Raw genomic sequence first — 15754 nt, forward strand, 5'->3', positions numbered from 1 at the left:
AGGCTGTTCTAGAGAGGTGGAAGCAGCATAAGGAAGGTGATGGCAGATGGATTTACTTCCTGTTGTGGAGAGATGATAAGGGGGAGTGAAAAAGGTGTCTGAAATTTGAGGAATCTAGGAAATGGGATGCAGAACAGCAAGAAGTTGGGAACTCTTCTGTAATATGAATGTATCACCTAGGGCTTGTGCTGGATGGAAATTCAGACTTGCTCCGTTGTATGGAACTATCTCAACTGTTAGGGGTATATATAAATAGAGTCTACAAGCCTTAATACTACTATAGCTTAAAGTCTCCATTCGATCAATTGGCAGAGGCCTGTATTTCTGCAATGGCAGAATCTGGGTTTTCCACAATGGTGTGTGTGTGATTTAGTTGCTGACCAAAGTACCTACTGGCCAATGATTTGTTATAAAAACAGTGCATTGTCCCTAAGAGTCATAAAAACTCATCTCTCACAACCACTGAGGGCTTTGCCAATAGCATGCCAAGGTGACAGTAACTGGGGGAATGGAAAGATATCGGAAAGTAGAACAAATGGGGCCAGGTAAACAGCGCTGCAGTAGCAGTGGTTGCCATGGTGACCGGAGGGGGAAATGAGGCGGAGGAGAAGGAGGAGGGAAGCATATTGATCGATAGTACTGTGCCAGCTCATCTGGCTTCTATCCACGTGCTGCTACAGAGGGAGAGAAAATCAAAGAGCCACACACAGGGCGGACAGGGCCTGAGATTCAATATGTGGCAGCGGCTCGATCAATAGATTGTTGGAAGGTGGGTAATTGACTCCTATTCTGCTCAGGAGAAGCAGATGCAGGGATAGAGACGTGTTTGTTAGCGGCAGATTCCCAGCTCTACTTTATCAACCAGTTTGTTTGTCTAGTTAATTCGTTTGTTTGCTTGTCAGCTTCTCTTCAACCTGATTTCTTGCTGCATCTGTCAAAGATGAGCATTGGCTGCAAGACCTGAGCCATGACTGTGCTAAAGTTCCTGATTCATTTTCTCCCACCCACCTCTTCTTTGTTCATAGTGACTTTACCCCACCCTGACACTGAGATTTTAATGGGGGAGACTGGAGCCAAAGAGAATTTATTCTCATGGGATTTCTGGTGCTTTCTGCTTTCACCTGCCTCTGAGATTTCATAAGAGCAGCCTCTCTTGTGGAAGCTCAGCATTTCCTGTCCCAGCTGGAACCAAGAAGCAGAGAAACCACCAAAGAAATAAAACAAAATAGTTAAGCAGATTTTTTGCACTTAATAAAACATCTGAATTTTGGGTAATGGTTCACTATGTCCTCCACAGAGTAACTGACACCACTTCCTGCAGCAAATACCCCCTTAAGACTATACTAAAGAAGAGGGGGAAACTCCACTTACTGAATTACCATCATCTCTTCCTTCAGATCTGTGGATTTTTCTTGGAGGTTTCTCTGCTAAGTACTGCTCAGTCCAATTTGGCTTAGTTTTATGAGTTAATAATGAAAAATCACCCACTTACAATTCTGCGTCTCTTAAATTATATTGCTAGATTCATACTTTTGAGTCTTGTGCTTCTACAGCCTGATCCAATTCCCAATGAAGTCTGTGACAGCCTTTCCAAGGACATCAGTGAGAGTTGTGTCAGGCCCTTTTGTGAGACAGAAACAAACTCCCAGCTTTCAAGTTGATATTTTTAACCCATTAGACACCAGCTGGTGTTTCTTATGTACAAACTAACAGCAATTGCCCCTGTGTCCTCTAAAACGTTTTCCTTCATTTTCTTAATGAATGGGAAACTAAGAGCTTCTTAATCTCTTGGCATAAAATATGCCAGAAATAAATAGAAGAATGAGAGAATGATTATAAAATAAGTTATTGCAAATGTTCACTTATCAATTCTTCAGGGAAGGCAGACAGGTAGGTGAGAAGGAATCCAATCAGACTAAACTGTTTAAGGGAATAAAAGAATTTCTACCAATCATGAAAGGACCGAAAAAAAGCTGTCCACCACACCGGCAGACATGCTTTCCACACAAAAATGAAGTAGGAAAGTCAGGCAAAATATTGTATCTATGGTGAACAGTCAAAGGTAGGATGGTCCTCAAGATGAGGACAACAATATATGGTCTGCCCTGCAAGCAAATAAATTAAAGTTCATATATTCCTCTAATGTAGCATCAAGTCAAGAGATGCACTGCTTCTGTTAAGAAGGATATCTTATTGCTGAATCACTGTGCCTGTCTGACACACACTAGTGAAGCAACAGGCCACATGGTAATGCTGAGAAATGTAGGATGGGTCTCAGAAATTTCAGTATAACTCCAGAGAGTCATCCACAATGTGTCTAGCCAGTTAATGTGCAAATCCAAAGGGACACCTCCTCAGTCTTCTGAAACATAGTCTTATTACTTGGAAGGATGATGTAATCCAAATGCACCATGAGCATATCTGCAAGGAGCATGACATGATGCACCAGCAGCCTACCTCTTTCTTAGAAGAGTCCTGGAAGGAATCTCTGGGGTCAAATCTGTGCCAAAAATGGAGCAGCTCATCTAAAATATCCTTTAACATACTTTCAAACCTAACCACACAGAGGCCTTAAAGATGGTTGGTATCAGTTCAAAATTGCTGTCACTTATTAAAATGCCACTTTCTAGGAATTTGCCCAGGAGTGTCACTGACAAAGAAATAGTTCCTCTTCCTCACAAAGCAAGAGAAGTATACATCTAGTGTGTGGCCAAGCTCAGCTACTGGGGAGAATATGATGGGATAACACAGAGGAGCCCGTCTCTCAGGATGTGAGAAATGTGTGTGCTATTGTTGTCAATTTTATAATCGCGCAAAATCAAACACCCCTGCCCCGCCCCCACCCTTTCCCAGAGGCCCTGCCCCACCCCTTCACTGAGGACCCACCTCCGCTCACTCCATCCCCCCTCCCTCCATCGCTTGCTCTCCCCCACCCTCACTCACTTTCACTGGGCTGGGGCAGGAGGTTAGGGTGCGGGGGGGGGGTAACGACTCTGGCTGGGGATGTGGGCTCTGGGGTGTGGCTGGGGATGAGGGGCTTGGGTAGCAGGAGGGGGCTCTGGGCTGGGGCAGGGGGTTGGGGTGCGGAGGGGTGTGGACTCCAGGAGGGAGTTTGGGTGCAGGAGGGGATTCCGGGCTGGGACAGGAGGTTGGGGTGAAGGAGCGGGTTTGGGGTGTGGGGTCCTGGCAGCGTTTACCGTGGCACCAAGAAAGCAGTTGCCAGGTCCCTGCAGCCCCATGGCACATGGGCAGCCAGGGAGGCTCCATGCTCTGCCCTTGTGCCTGCAGGCACTGCCCCTGTAGCTCCCATTGGTTGTGGTTCCTGCCCAATGGGAGCTGCAGAGCTGTCACTAGAGGCAGGGGCAGCGCACGGAGCCTTTCTGGCCACCCATGTGCCTAGGGGCTGTTAGGACCTGCTGGCCGCTTCCAGGAGCTGTGTAGAGCTAGGGCAGGCAGGGAGCCTGCCTTAGCCACGGGCCCCCCGCTGCGCCACCGACTAGACTTTTAATGGCCTAGTTGGCAGTGCCGTCTGGAGCCACCAGGGTCCCTTTTTGACTGGGCGTTCGGGTAAAAAACCGGATGCCTGGCAACCCTAGTGTGTGCAGCCCCAAGCTAGAGGAAGGACATCAATTCTCCAGTTCTATAATACATACAGTCACAAACAGATATGAACATCAGCCTTCTAATGTCAATCTGAGCAATAGTCTAACCAAAACAGTTATTCCATGGAAAAAGCAACAGGCAAAGAATGTAAAAGAAAGGTATATTCTCCTGAACAAAGCTGCCAACAAACATATGGAAGTAAATGTGACTCTGTGCTTCAGCTTTCATAGGATGAGAGACAATTTCATAAGGAGCTGTGGCAAGTGATGTAAATCAGAGAAGTCTGTGGAAGGCTACATTGGCTGTCAGATAAGCACAGAATCTGGCAAGTACAAAGATTGCGTAAAGCCATCTTGCTCCACTCCAGACTGTGACTCCTGAGCGTCAGCACTCAGGAAGCCCAGCTCAGAATCCGTTCCAATAATTCTTATCCACCATTATAAGAACATAAGAACGGCCATACTGGCTCAGACCAGTGGTCCATATAGCCCAGTATCCTGTCTTCCGACAGTGGCCAGTGCCAGATGCTTCAGAGGGAATGAAGAGAATGGGGCAATTTATCAAGTGAGCCATCCCCTGTCGTCCAGTTCCAGCTTCTGGCAATCAGAGGCTTAGGGACATCCAGTGTATGGTGTTGCTTCCCTGACCATCTTGGCTAATAGTCATTGATGGACCTATCCTCTATGAACTTATCTAGTTCTTTTTTTAACCCAGTTATACTTTTGGCCTTCACTACATCCCCTGGCAACGAGTTCCACAAGCTGAATGTGCCTGTGTGAAGAAATACAGCACTTCCTTTTGTCCAAAACCTGCTGCCTATTAATTTCATTGGCTAACCCCTGGTTCTTGCATTATGTGAAGGGATAAATAACACTTCCTTATTCACTTGCTCCACATCATTCATGATTGTATAGACCTCTATCATATATCCCTTAGTCATTTCTTTTCCAAGCTGAGGAGTCCAAGTCTTTTTAATCTATCCTCATATGGAAGCTGTTCCATATCCCTAATAATTTTTGTTGCACTTCTCTGTACCTTTTCCAGTTCTAATATATCTCTTTTGAGATGGGGTAACCAGAACAGCATGCAGTATTCATGGTGTGGGCGTACCATGGATTTATATAGTGGCATTATGATAGTGGCATTATGATATTTTCTGTCTTGTTATCTATCCCTTTCTTTCCCTGTCTCTTTTCACTTTTTCTTTCTTGTTACTTCTTCCTCTTCTCTCAATCTTTATTTGTATTGCTCCACTGTTTCTCTCTTTCCTCTCTCCCTCTCCTCCACCAGCTAGTTTTCCCTTGCTACTTTTCACCTGTGAAATAGCTTACCTCTCCCTCACTAACCAGGCCAAGGCCACAGCAGCACAGAGCTGGCTTTGCTGCACAGCTGCCCTTGCCCCTAAGGAGACACAAAAAGTGGAGAGTGTCTGAGTCAGGGACAGGTATCATCTTGGTCTATTGGTTCAATTTCACAATGCAATTATTTGTCCTATGGGACAAAGGCAAACAGGTAGGACCCAGCTTCATGGTTTCACTGCAGAATCAAGGCAATCACTGGGGTAAAACAGCAAGCTGATATCACCAGCAAGGCACAGGCAATGATGGTTTTAACACCACAGCTGCACACCATGCCTGGTGCCTGAGTAGCCTCCATATTCAGTGTCTGAGTTCCTTTTACCTTTAGGCACTATGTTTACCTACTGCATATTTACATCTCTCCACTTGCTCACAGCTCAGAATTCTTGACCTCTTCTTCAAGGCTCTGCACAATTCCACCATGACCTGCATCTCTGATCTTGTTTCTTGCCATATACCCCCACCATCCTCTTCATTCTGCCAACAATGGTAGCCTCACCATTTCCTTGTGTCCTTCCCCAGTTCCCATTTCCATGCTGTGAGCCATCCAGTGGAATAAGGATAGTCTCTTGCTTCATATTTTTCAGGGTTGCATAATAGGGATTACCTTTAATATTCTGTAGGAGATTTGAGATTTTTTCCTAGTCAGCACAGCAGAGAGGGGGAGGAAAAGGTATCCAGGTGAGGAATCCAGGGAGAGAAGAGAAAAGTAACACAGAGTACAGTAAATGTGGGCAAGCAGAAGCCCAGATAAGCAAGGCATCAGACACAGATCTATGTGAGATATACACCCAACGAGCTTAGGTTATCACAGAACCTCAGTCCCTGCACTGCAACATGGATGGTTTTAGAGCAGACCCTGTTTCCATAGCAACAGTACATCTGAGAGCTGCCTTTGAAGAGCAATTCATCTCTTCAGGAAGGTGAAAAGCAAGGCCGACCTCACCCACAAGCTCAATGAGCAGCCACATCGCAGGCAAGCTGTGCAGCTCTCAGGCAAGTCCTGTCTCCTTAGGCTACGTCTACATTATGATCTAGGGGTATGACTTCCCAGCTCGCATACATATATTCATGTTTGCTTGATGTGAGCTAGCATGATTATAAACAGTAGTGTAGTAGAGGTAGCATTGACAGCAGCTGTGAAGGCATGGCTTAGCCATGCCAAGTACATACCAACAGTGTTCAGGTGGGTTTGTACTCAGCACAGCTAAACCATGCCACAGCTGCTGCTGCCCATGCTACCGCAATTACCCTATTTATACTTGCGCTACCTCTTACCAAGCTAGCACGAATATGTGTATGTGAGTTGGGAATCATACTCCTAACTAGTAGTGTAGACAACCTCAGAGAGAGGAAAGAGCTCTCTGCCAGAGCCACTTAGGGAGGCAGGACCATATGAAAGAGCATCTTCTGGCTTGATTCAACTCCCACTCAGTTTCTGTGTCCCCACAAAGTATCAGGAAATGGTGAGAAGTTGAGCCAAACCCACTGTGGGTGCTGGCCCGTGGCCAGGATAGGAGGCTAAGCAGAAGTATCCCACGGGGAAGGGAGTATGGGAACAGTTACCCTTCAACATCTGCCTCCTGCACACCTGCCTTCCCCTGTCTCCCATTAACTGCTGCTTCTCCACTGAATGTTTTCTGATCCCATCCTCCCCTCAGGCTCCGGTAGAGTCCTTTGGTTTTGTCTGCATCAAGCCAATTTCAAAGTTAAATTTGCCAGCTCTAGTAAGTTTTATTTTCTGGCTTACCCAGGTCCACACCTATTCCTTTTGAGAAAGGAGCTGTAGAAATGAAAGAGTATCATTATTAGGATTAAATGAGAGACATCAGTAAAAACCAAGATTGTAGAGAAAGAAGTCAAAGAAAGGCCAGCAGATACTACAGAGTTACTCAAAAATAAAGCTGGACAGGAAATGGTTTTCCTGTCCCAAAATTTTTTTGAAGAATTTGAAATGTTTTCCCATCCTGCATCTGGAAAAAAAGTTGAACTCTCAAAAATGTTAATTTACCAACAAGCTGAAAAAAATTCAGTTTGGGCTAATGAAATCACTTTGTTTCAATGCAGACCATTTTTGTTTAACAAAAAATACTATAATGAACTTACATTTCAAAATGAAAAGTAATTTCAAACCAAAAAATGAAACTTTTCAAATGGGACAATTTCAAAACTTCTTTTTCCGATTTTTTTCTGAAACGAGAAACTCATCAAAACCGACCTTTTCCCGCAAGCAGTTTTGGTTCCAATGATTATGCATTTTCTGACAGAAAAAAAAAAAACATTTTGTCAAAAAATTCCCAACCAGCTGTGCTTAGCATCATCAGCCTTTGTCAGTCCCCCTGCAGGAAGAAGGCCTCTTCAGTGCTATTCCTAACTATCCATCTCTATGGACCAATCGCAGTCCAGATTTTATTTTACAATTGATTTAAAATATTGCAAAATCAGCAAAATATATCTTAAATATATATTTCTGAGGTCATAGGGCTCAAGTCCCAGAATTGGACTGGGCTTCTTCCCAATGCTGATGCTGTAATATAGCCAGAGCACAGCGGGTGTGCTTTACAGATGGACTTGCATCCTTCAGAGGAGATCTTCAAAAGACTGTTCTGCAAAGCTCTGGTGGCTGCTCAGGTGAAATTAAAGAGTAGGAGGTAGATAATAATTAATGATTTGCACTTATATAGGACCTGTCATCTGAGGACTTAAAAGCCTTTTACAAAAGTAGATATGTAGCATCCCCATTTTACAGATAGACCTCCAAAACCAAGCTCATCCAGTGAATCAGTGGCAGATTTGGGAAGATAACACAGGTCATCTGACAAGCAGACCCCTGCTCTAACCAGTACACAATGCTGCTTCACACAGTACTTTTCAAAAAGAATTGATGATAATCCTGGTGTCCTAGCTGGAATTCCTTTGTTTAGTATAAAAAAAAACAAAAAAACAAAAAACAAAACAAAAAAAACCCCTCTGATATCTGTGAATGAATACAGGATGGCTGCTGCCTTTAATTTCACAGTCAACATGTTTCAGTCCAGGCCAGTAGTGACTGAAAGCTGTTTACTGGCCCATGTGAAATAAATTTGGTGGGTCTCAATCTAGTTTCTACTTAATTGGTGTCCATATCATAAAACCCATTACATTTGGCACTAACTGGCCCCCTTGTTGGCAGCCCCAGCAGAGAGGCCACAGGCCAAATGAGTCACAGAGACTGAGCTTTTTTCTCATCTTCAGAGGGGTCCTTCCAGGGTAGGGTTGAGATAATATTGCCAGGGTAGGGTATGTGCATATGTGAGAAAACTTGTACTGCTGCTGCCTGGACTACACCTGTCCTGTGAGATTTTATGTATTCGGGCATTAGTCTGACATCTTTCACCAGATTCACTTCACATAAAATACAGGAAATAAAAAAGACAGGGAAAAATAAGTTAAACACTAATAAATAAACATTTCAAGGAATGATTTCATCTTACTGACTGTGGAAGTATGGTAGGGATCTGAGCTTAGGCAAATCAAGCGGGCCCCTTATCCACATTTCTCTCCTATATTGTGAGTGAAAGCAGCAGCAGCCAGAGAAATGGAAACATCAACAATTAATTGAAAATGTTACGTCTGCTGTTCATGCAAAAGGCATAAATATTTATATCCTGAAGGCTGACTTTTGGGTTTGCTCCACAGCAGGAAGAGATTTACATTTTGAATAAAGAATTTTTTTCTTTCTCCCCCTCAGTAAATATGAGCAGTTTATTAGCCCCTTAAGTGAGAGTCCTCTGGCCCAATCCTGCAATCCTTTTGCACATACACTTCCACCAACTTCAATAGGAATTACATGTATGTAAAGACTAAAGGATCAACTCCCTTATTTACACTCAGAATGAGAGGGAGTCTGAAACAGAAAGGTAGGACTTGAGATCAGAAAATGAGAAGACGGATGAAATTAATGACTCCTGAGATACTGAGTTAATTTTCTAAATCTGTCTTCAATAAGACAACAATGAAAAATGGTTGGACAATTAGAACATAAGGAAGATTTTACACTATTAACTATTGATAAAGAGCAGGGAAAGAAATACTTGGAAAATGTAAGCATACCAGTACACTGGGCTGAATGATTTGCTCTTTAGGGTGTTAAGGGAATTAGCTAACAAACATACATCACCCATTGATTTTAGAAAAGTCATGGAACTCTGGTGAAGTATTCAAGACAATCAAACATAGTCCCTGCCCCAGTGCTCTCTCCAGATTCCATCTCCCCTCTCTTCTCTCCGCCTTGCTCCCGTAATACTGTGCCTACCTCCATCTCCCCTCTTCTCTCCCTTCCTGTCATTTCCCACATTGGTGCCAACACTGACACAGCCTCCCTCTCATTTCCCCTCACCAGTTATTCCCCACTTTGACTCCTGTGCTCTGCTCTTTCACTTCCATCTCCTTTCCCCTTTCCCATCGCATTTAATTGAATCCTGCACTCTCTGCCCCACCTTCCATCTCCTCTGCTGGCACTCCCCCATCCCCTTAGCTCTGCCCCGTCTCCATCTCCTCTCCCATACCTCTGCAACCTCACCTCCCATGCTTGCTCTCCCTCCATCTGTTCTCCCCTCAGCAGTTACTCTCCACCTCAGACCCTGTGCTCTTCCCCATTTCATTCTCAATCTAAAGAAAACCCCTTCTTTCACTAGGTGGAGGCTGGATTTACCTTCCCTCATCCCACCCTCCAGCACCCATCATTTTTCTATTTTAATAATTTTTATCTTTGTCTGATTAATAATAATAATAAATTTTAACACTGAAAAAAAACTGTTACTAACCTTTCTGTAACTGTTGTTCTTCGAGATGCGTTGCACATGTCCATTCTAATGTAGGTGTGTGCTCGTCTTGAGCACAGCCCCTGGAAAGTTTTCTCTCAGTGGTATCTGTTGGGTCAGCTCTAGATTTGGCTGAGTGGTGCTGCAATCAGCATAGGAATAAACTCCAAACCCTCCACCTGCACAACTGTTTGGGAGTCACCTACATTGGAATGGACATGTGCAAGGACTTGAAGAAAGAAAAAACGGTTACTAACCTTTCTGTAACTGTTGTTCTTTGAGATGTGTTGCACTTGTCCATTCCAAGACCCTCCCTCTTACCGCTCTGTTGGAGTTGGCTGGCAAGAAGGAACTAAGGGGGCTGCGGGTTGGCAGGACCTTTTATACCAGCGCTATGAGCGTGCGACTCCAGGAGGATAGAGCTGACTAGATGGATACCACTGAGGGAAAACTTTCTGTCGGCTGTGCTCGGGGTAAGCACACACCTACACTGGAATGGATATGTGCAAGCACTCCAAGAAGAATGTAAGTTACCAATAAATTCCAGCAAAATGCCCTGACAGTGAGATATCTGAAGCTGTGAAATCCTTTGTACATTTCAAACATGGCTGGACACACCCTTGGAGAAAAGACTGCAGGGAATAATCCTGCCCTGGCCCCTAGGTAGTCTAGTAGGATTTTCCTGTCTTTAACTTCTATGATTCTGGAACATTTCCAGCAGTTACGTGAGTTCCCCAGACTAAGGCCTTGACTGTCCCAGACAGTGCATGCTGCCTCCCATTAGTGGACACAGTACCCGTTGATGAAGCTTGGGTTCTCCAAAGACAAGTTTCAAAATTCGGGAGCAGCCCCAACTCCAGGGCACGGACAATGTGGAAGGGAGAGAGATCTGAAGTGCCAGTGTTGGTCTGCAGCTCCATGCTAGAGATTAATTAGTGCAGATCATCCCAACAGGGTCAGCAGACCAGGCCAAGGACCTCAAGAAGCTCACCTCATAGTAATCACCAGGATAGTACCTACTTCTTTGCCTTTGTCTCCCAAGAAGGTAAAAAACAAAGCAAATAGTATGATGGGAGAGTGATTGCACCCACCTCTGTTTTGCTCCCTTGTTTCTGAGACCTCAGAATTTCAGAGCAGGGTTTTTAATTTTATTTATTTATTGTTAACATGTTTTTTTCCTCTGGGACTAGTTCTCCTGGTTCCCAGTCATTTCCTCCTGTTTCCATGGCAACTACAGCTGACTCATATGTGTGGTTGCCATGGAAACGGTGCTAGTGCCCCTTTGAAAGGCTGCACTGAAACAGGAATGAGATTTGCATCTCTGATGCTGTGTGGAGCAAACCTTGTCTGACTCTCCTAGGGAGGACATGAGGCACACTGTATAAATTCAATACAAAACCCAACTAAATCCTTTCTCAGAGGAATTTTGAAAGCTGGTAAAATGGGTACATAGCAGAGAAATTGGACACTTGGGTTTGGCTGCTCAGGGTTGTACAGGAATTTTCAGTATGTTGTGGGCACACCAATTTCTTTGGAAATACCAGTTACAAGCTGGCCATCTAGGGAGAGACCAGAGTTTACCTCAGCCAGCTAACACATTTAAAACTATGCCTTGCCTTGTATACATTGAGATTTTAACACAGTAGCACAGGGGTGGGCAAACTTTTGGCCCGAGAACCACATCTGGGTATGGAAATTGTATGGCGGGCCATGAATGCTCATGAAATTGGGGGTTGGGGTGCATGAGGGGGTGAGGGCTCCAGCAGGCTCTGGGTTGGGGCCAGAAATTAGGAGTACAGGGTGTGGGAGGGGGCTCTGGGCTGGGGCACAGAGTTAGAGTGTGAGATGGGGCGGTGAGGGCTCCAGCTAGGGGTGCAGGCTCTGGGTTGGGGCTGGGGATGAGGGGCTGGGGTGCAGGAGGGTGCTCTGGACTGGGACCGAGAGGTTTGGAGGGCAGGAGGGGGATCAAGGCTGGGGCAGGGGGTCTGGGGTGCAGGCTCTGGGGAGCACTTACCTCAAGCAGCTCCCGGAAGCAACGGAATGTCCCCACTCCAGCTCCTACGCGGAAGCGCGGCCAAGCGGCTGTGCGCGCTGACCTGTTCGTAGGTGCTGCCCCTGCAGCTCTCATTAGCCATAGTTCCTGGCCTATGGGAGCTGCAGGGCCGGCGCTTGGGGCAGTGACAGCATGTGGAACCTCCTGGCTTCCCCTACACTTAGGAGCTGGAGGGGGGACATGCTGCTGCTTCCGGGAGCCACGCAGAGCCACGGCATGTGCAGAGCAGGGCAAGCCCCCGATCCCACTCCCTGGCTCGAGCACCAGAGCAGGGCAAGGCCCGGTCTCCACTCACCGGCGGGAGCTCTAGAGCCGGATTAAAAAGTCTGACGGGCCGGATGCGGCCCCCAGGCCATAGTTTGCTCACCCCTGCAGTAGCACGTCAGCTAGCACATCTTAAAATACACCTTTTTCCTAGTGAAGACAAGGCCAAAGATTGTATAACCATGGGTCTTGGCCCAAACTAGGATGCGCTCCTCCTTGCTTTAGTTACATAATGCCAAAGAGCCATAGAGTAAATGTGCTTCCATTTATCTGTTTGATTTTCCACATTGTCTGCCTCATATGGCTCTGTCCTGCAGGAGTAGCTGCATATATACTATGTGAGGTAGTGGCTATGCCAGCCCCAACCTTGCTATACCCTCACACAGGAGGACAGCATGGAAACAAGCTAGGAGTATCCCCCAGAATCCCTGCCTGACCACCACTGAGTGTGGTGCCCAGAAGCATATTGCCTTTGAGTTGTAGTGCTTGAGATGAAGGTTTGACTATGACTGTGTTATTTGTTCTGTGTTTATTGAAATTCTTATTTTGATGTTCCATGTTTTTTTGACTTGTGTATAACCTGTTGGTGTTGTGGCCATTGCCTGAATGTTTCTTTGCTCTTTGTTTTTCTCTCTAGGAGCCATCACTTGGAGTGGTGAAGATCATCTTTGACAGGATGATAGACCACTAGGCCCCTTCATGAGGCCCAGTCAATTTCCACCCTCTTCTACCTTTTACAGTGGATTCCCCAGAGATTATGCTATTCATCAGGGGTAACAGGGAATGACTACTCAGTGATGGAGTACTATGGGGAAGTCAATATAGTTCCTTGGGGATATTTTGGGTGGGGAACTAGAAGTGGGGAGCCTATGTTTGTTTCCTCACTGATGTTCCTTTTCTGTCCTATGTTTTTCAGCACTCTGGAGGCTGTACTTGTTCCTCTGGAGGGGTGCAGGTCCCCAGGCAACCCAGAATAAAGAGAATTTTGAAAGGGAGACTCGTGTGTGTTAGACTGTACAATCTGTAATTTTTCCTTAATTTTTATTTTGGCAGAGGAATCTCTGTTGGTCCCACTGATGTTTTGTAAAAATAAATAAAATATATGTTTTTAGGAATGTTTCATCTTCCGTGACTGCTTGGGGAATGGGATTTGGGACCAAGTGGGCTGAGCTGAGACTACACATGCTCTGCCTCATGTGATGCTGGGCATGCTCTGAACAAAGATCAGGAGGATAGTCAAAGGCAACTCCAGCTTCACCTGCTGAGTTAGTCCTACTCATGCCAGATAAGCAGCATATGTCTGGGTACATGGGAACTCAGTTAGGGCATCTGAAAATCTGGCATGAGCAGTCAACCCTTAGCCTCACCTCTGTCCTGCCCCCTTTGTTCTCTACTCCCACTCAGGTTCCCTTTTTCAGGAGTGGTCTCTAGCTCCTCTCTGCCTCCCTCAAGAGGGGCAGGGGTTATGGCAGGGAGCACTCAAGGCAGCATGAGGTCAGAGTGTGCTAAATTTGGTATGTTCTCTACTCCAGTTACTTGATTCCCCTTCTGCCCTTCCCCTCTAAGGCAGGTGCTGCCAACAGAAGGACATCACATGGTATGGTTGGTGCAGCTCCATCTTAGAGGAGCCCCATTTTGCTCATTCACTGACTATCTGGGCTGCAGAGGACTGCAATCAACTCCATACAAAGATTGGCAGGAGGCCCTCAGCAATTCCCTTTGCAGATGTACACTTGCTTCCCAGTTGTTTTACATGAAAGCAGTCACAATCCAAACATTCCAATTCCTGCACCAGTGCATGACTTTGAGGTGGGGTGCCTTTGGCAGCTTTCCCTTCAGTTAAACCCAATGTGCTGTTAGTGGAGGGAGAGGGAGGGAGCATGAGAAAAGAGAGAGGAAAGGGGATCATGATGGGCTCCCAGGAAGCTTCTGGCAGATGATTTTTGGCAGCGTATAGGCCCATCCCGCCTAAAACACAGAGCATATCATTCACCTCGTTCCTGAAACTGTCCTGGCCTACAGTAGACTGGGCAATAAGCACCAGCCCTCTAACCACTTCCACTGGCATTCCCAGGACTTATGGGACTTCAGCATAACAACATAACACCAAGACAGCACACTGTAGGCATTTGTGAATGAATCCACACCAACCTCTAGCAGCCGTGTGAGGATTATTATCCTTTTTATACAGACAGGGAAACTGAGGCACATAAAAGGAAATTATTTTGGAGAAAATTCAATAAAGCTCACCTTTCATTTATGGAGGGTGGAATCAATATGCCTTGCCATCATTTACGTTGGGAGGAGGAATGTAACACAGCTCTCCTTTAGTTATGGGAAGTGGAATCAATGGACCTCACCTCCATTTACATGGATTGGGGCCAAATCAATATGACCCACCTTTATTTCTGGGGGTGAACTCAGCACAGTTTGCTTTCCTTTATTGGTGGGGAATCATTACAGAGAAGTTTCATGTGGGTGGTTGGTTGGACTTGACATGGCCCATCTTCCTTTAGAAAAAGTTGACTCAATATGACTCTCCCTTTATGTGGAGAGGCCCCAGTCCAGCTTGCCTTACTTTATCTGAGAGGTGGACTAAACAGAGCTCACTTTCATGTATGGGGGGAAGGACTCATTATGGCTCAGCTTGCCTTCATGTTTGCAGGGGATGGACTCAATAAAGCTGGGCTTCATGTATGGGGTCATGAACTTAGTACATCTCACCTTCATATGTGGGGGAGATGGACTCAAAAAAGAGTCATCCTCATATACGAAGGGATGGACTCAATATAGTTTGCCTTCATGTAGGGGTGGGGCTAGACTCAGACTAGTTTGCCTTCATGTCTGGGTGTTGGCTCAATAGGGAAGAAACTTAGTACAGCTCACCATCACTTATGTGGGGGTAAACTCAATACAAGTTGCCTCCATTTATGTGTGTGGGAGGTTGTATTTCAATATGGCTCACCTTCCTTTATAGTGGGATGGACTCAACACAGCCCTCCATTTATGTGGGGATGGACTTAATATTGTTCCTGTTTATTTATGATGGTTGGATTCAATATGGCTTGCTTTCCTTTATAGGGTATTGTTATGAGTTGTAAATCAGTTGTGCAAGTGGAGAAATGGGTGTAATGGATTCCAGATCCACACCATTATGGCAGCATCTTTAAGTGTGCAAGGGGGAAAGAGACTTCTTTACAGATCCCCGAGGCATCATCAGGCAGAGGCATTAGGGCTACTGCAATAAGGAATGTGGGGGAAGGGCAAGAGGTTCCTGAGCAGCTTCCCCATGAGATTTATAGCTGGCATAATTCTTTCTTCACAGCACCATGCATTCTCCAAGGATGTGGCTGATCCTTCTGCATTTCTGAGCTACTGTTCCAGACCTGAAGCTTGTTATTCCTTTCTCTCAAAAGGACACTAATCACAGTTATCCTATATATACTCCCAAAGGATCCCTCTCGTAAGAGAGGTGAAAGTCCAACAGGGAAGCATGAGACCTTTTCTGTAATCACCTATTGAAAGTCAAGCTTCCTGTAATTGGTTGGCTCAGGTGCAGTGGAGAATGGGATTTGGAGTCTTTCACATTTAGGTTACTGGTTTAACTGTAGCTCAGGTTATCAGTGACTGAAAGTGACTTCTATTTGATAGCCATCTGGGGATCTATGTGACAA

At 45.5% G+C, this 15754-nt stretch overlaps 1 protein-coding gene and 1 long non-coding RNA gene across 3 annotated transcripts in view; one reads left to right on the forward strand and one right to left on the reverse strand.

The window, feature by feature from the left end:
* The window catches only part of ANGEL1 (angel homolog 1), a 230098-nt gene that overhangs the window by 122320 nt on the left and 92024 nt on the right, over window positions 1–15754 (reverse strand). The window lies entirely within an intron of this gene.
* Window positions 1–15754, forward strand: part of LOC128836975 (uncharacterized) — a 44411-nt gene that overhangs the window by 15398 nt on the left and 13259 nt on the right. Inside the window, exon 3 of one of the 2 annotated variants that reach the window (XR_008444866.1) lies at window positions 12718–13125. The exons of the other annotated variant lie outside the window; for it this stretch is intronic. This is a non-coding gene — a long non-coding RNA (uncharacterized LOC128836975). Of the gene's footprint in view, window positions 1–12717; window positions 13126–15754 lie in introns of those variants that run through there. 2 annotated transcript variants of the gene reach the window in all.

This window comes from Malaclemys terrapin, chromosome 4 (genome assembly GCF_027887155.1).
Source record: "Malaclemys terrapin pileata isolate rMalTer1 chromosome 4, rMalTer1.hap1, whole genome shotgun sequence".
Classification (NCBI taxonomy): domain Eukaryota; kingdom Metazoa; phylum Chordata; order Testudines; family Emydidae; genus Malaclemys; species Malaclemys terrapin.